Source organism: Bidens hawaiensis, unplaced genomic scaffold, assembly GCF_021521415.1.
Source record: "Bidens hawaiensis isolate Kalapana, Puna unplaced genomic scaffold, B.hawaiensis_p1.1 tig00019820_1, whole genome shotgun sequence".
NCBI classification, from domain to species: Eukaryota; Viridiplantae; Streptophyta; class Magnoliopsida; order Asterales; family Asteraceae; genus Bidens; species Bidens hawaiensis.
Window position 1 is genome coordinate 39041 of NW_027493016.1, and position 3293 is coordinate 42333.

At 40.3% G+C, this 3293-nt stretch overlaps 1 pseudogene; it reads left to right on the forward strand.

Moving 5' to 3' along the window:
- Window positions 1–1180: 1180 nt before the first annotated feature.
- LOC143559407 (acetylglutamate kinase, chloroplastic pseudogene) lies at window positions 1181–1763 on the forward strand (annotated as a pseudogene).
- The last annotated feature ends 1530 nt before the right edge of the window (window positions 1764–3293 follow it).

Here is a 3293-nt window from a genome sequence, read left to right on the forward strand (position 1 = left end):
TATCGAGTTGAGCTCGAGTCTTGTATGGAAAGCTTGTTTAGGGTGGTCATCGAGCCTTAACGAGCATGGTGTATTTTTTAAGTTTTACCTATTTTGGACTTCTATGTACTAGTTTCACACTGCACGCTCGAGCAGAGCTTTGGCTCGTTAAGGTACTACATGAGCTCAAGTTGAACTTTGGCTCGTTTAAGACTATTTTTCAAAATCATCAAAAATAATTAATAAATAATAGCTGAGCCCTAGCTGATCTTTAGAAAAAGAGTTTGAAGCTGTGCTCGGCTCGGGTTGTTTACATCCTCAAGATGCAAGCATATATATTTTGTAATAATAACTTCTATTCCTTAACATTATATATACTTAAAGTGAAAGTGAGTATAACTTTAAGATGGGCAGAAAATGGTTTTAGCTTTAATTCCATAATAATGTCATGCCTGAGTTTGCACAACTAATTAGTGGTCTTGTTTTAGCCCATTAAAACATGTACCACAATTTAGCCGAAACCCATTACAACTTTATATATCTCGGCTGTTACTCACACATCCACTACACCGAAACCCTACCGAAGCCTGCTCATGACTTGATAATTTGATTCTGCTCAAGTCAGTAGTAAGCCACTCATCTTCAGTTAGTCGTTCGATTCAATTCGTTTTCTATGTTTTTATTCAGTAATTACCTCATTTGTTCATATTTTTTTGTTTGAACGGCGTATACTTGTTCATTTTACAGCAGCAGATTTCAAAACAAATATGGCAGCAGCAGCTAAAGCTCTTCTTACAGGCCCCTACATTCACCAAACCATCCCATTCTCACAAAAACCCTCACGATTCTCATCCGTACGGATCCAATCATCATCCCAGTCCATCCTCAACGAAACCCTTAAACATCCACCACTCCCTCTAATACCCGCGTCAAGATCCTCTCCGAAGCCTTACCCTTCATCCAAAGATTCTGCGGCAAGAACGTCGTCGTCAAATACAGCGGCACCGCCATGAAGTCCCAAGCCCTCCAGGCCTCCGTCATCGCGGGCCTCGTCCTTCTTTCCTGCATCGGACTTCGTATCGTGTTTGTCCATGGTGGCGGACCCAAAATCAATCAGTGGCTTAACCGCTTAGGCATCAAGTCCAATTTTTTAAACAGGTTACAAGTGACTGATGCTTCCACCATGGAGATTGTGTATATGGTGCTGGTGGGTTAGATGAACAAGCATTTGGACGGGTTGATTAATAAGGCGGGTGCCACTGCGGTCGGGTTATGCGGGACCGACGGCTGGATTTTCACCGCGGTCCCGTCCCCGAATTCCGACCAGTTAGGATTTGTCGATGAGATCGCGTGTGTGGATACGTCGGTGTTGCAGCCGTTGATTAATGATAATTTGATTCCGGTTATCGCGTCTGTAGCGGCGGATGGGACGGGCCAGTCGTATAATATTAATGCAGACACGGCTGCGGGGGAGCTGGCGGCTGCGTTGGGGGCGGAGAAGCTGCTTTTGTTGACGGATGTGGCGGGGATTTTGGAGGATAAGGATGATCCTGGGAGTTTGGTGAAGGAGATTGATGTGAATGGGGTGCAGAAGATGATGGATGATGGGAAGATTGCGGGCGGGATGATTCCGAAGGTGAATTGTTGTGTGAAGTTGTTGGCTCAGGGGGTTAAGACCGCGAGTATAATTGACGGGAGGTTGGATCATTCGTTTATGTTGGAGGTTCTGACCGATGAAGGGGCGGGAACGATGATTACTCGGTAAGATTTTTAGGATTTGTTTATGTTTGATATTGTTTGTTCAATGAAATTAGAGACGTTTTCGGAACCGTTGTTGATGTGGTTATAAAATATGTTGGCAAATGGTTTGGTAAATTAATAAAGTTACGTTCTTGTCTATTGTTATCACTTATCATGGTTATATAGGTTCATTTGTTCCTAGATTGATTCTTTGCACCACTAGGTTAGATGGATCAATGAGATGAATTTGTGTTAAAAACGTCAACATTAACACTCAAAATCGTGTACACTTAAAACATATGAAGGGTTGTAAACAGGCTGGTAGGTTATAAACAGGTCATACACGTTTTAGCTGATTGTAAGAAATGGATTATACCGGCGCCAAACATACAATTTAATTAAGTCACCATCATCAGATTTATACACAATGACATACAGAACATTTAACATAATAGATTGTCAGAGAACATTTAACATAATCGATTGTCAGCTAACACTTAGATGAAATTTAATCACATTTAGAACCAAGCAATAAAGCTACTAACCTGAAACAACACTTTGTATATGTTGTTCTATTAATTAGATGGATCTGTGTCTGGGTCCCCGATTTCAGCTGGATCTTACCTAATCATGTCATAACTCACAAAAATTGATGTGTCGACAAGGGAGTTAATAATGGGTTGCTATATTTAGAAAGATGACCGTTTGTTAAAGGCGGAATCAATAACAAACATACGGTTGCTAAATCAGTATTCAAAGGTAACCAACAAGAACAAGATTCACTCAAAAGATTTCCATTTATATAATATCAATCATACAAAGTGGATAATCGATTTAGGGTTTCTTGAAGGTTTTTCCGTACTATATCAGGACAGCCGTCACACACATAATATTCTATTTTTAATTAATATGTCTGTCTGTCTTGTCCTTAGGCGGAGTGCCCTAAAACATTTTATTTATAGGCCTGCCACCCTAGGACAACTGTCATTCCTTCTAGAAACCCCAAATGAAAATACATATTCAAATTACATAATCAGAAAATATTCTAAGTGTAAAACAAGTCTTCCGGGTAGGCTTTGCATCAATCTTCATTTTCCGAGTAGACTATGTACTCTGCTATCCTTTACAACTTGGTAAACATAGAAGTGTGCTTGGGATCAGTTTCCGGGTAGACTTTACTTGAAGAGTATTTTACCAAGTAAAATACTCACCGGGTAGACTTCAGTCTTCTTGACTTTGCCAGACTTTGCCCGACAAACCCTTACAAGCAACCTTGTTATTCAATGGTCCATTTCAACTCCTTGCTATAAAATAACTTATTAGCAAAGTGTACTCGGGAGTACTGTTCCTTGCTTGAGTTGAACCTTGCCCGATATTACTTAAAGATATTCATCTCAATCATCAAGCTTGTTCGGACCACTATTATTAATGAATACCTTTCTCGGTCTTCCAATCACTTGGCTTCATGGACTTGGTTAGCCAAAAGCTTACTCGGGAGTGAACTTTACTTGGCTATGAAGAACAGACTTGCTTAATAAAGTGAACCTTGCCCGGATTTACATAAACTAGTGAAC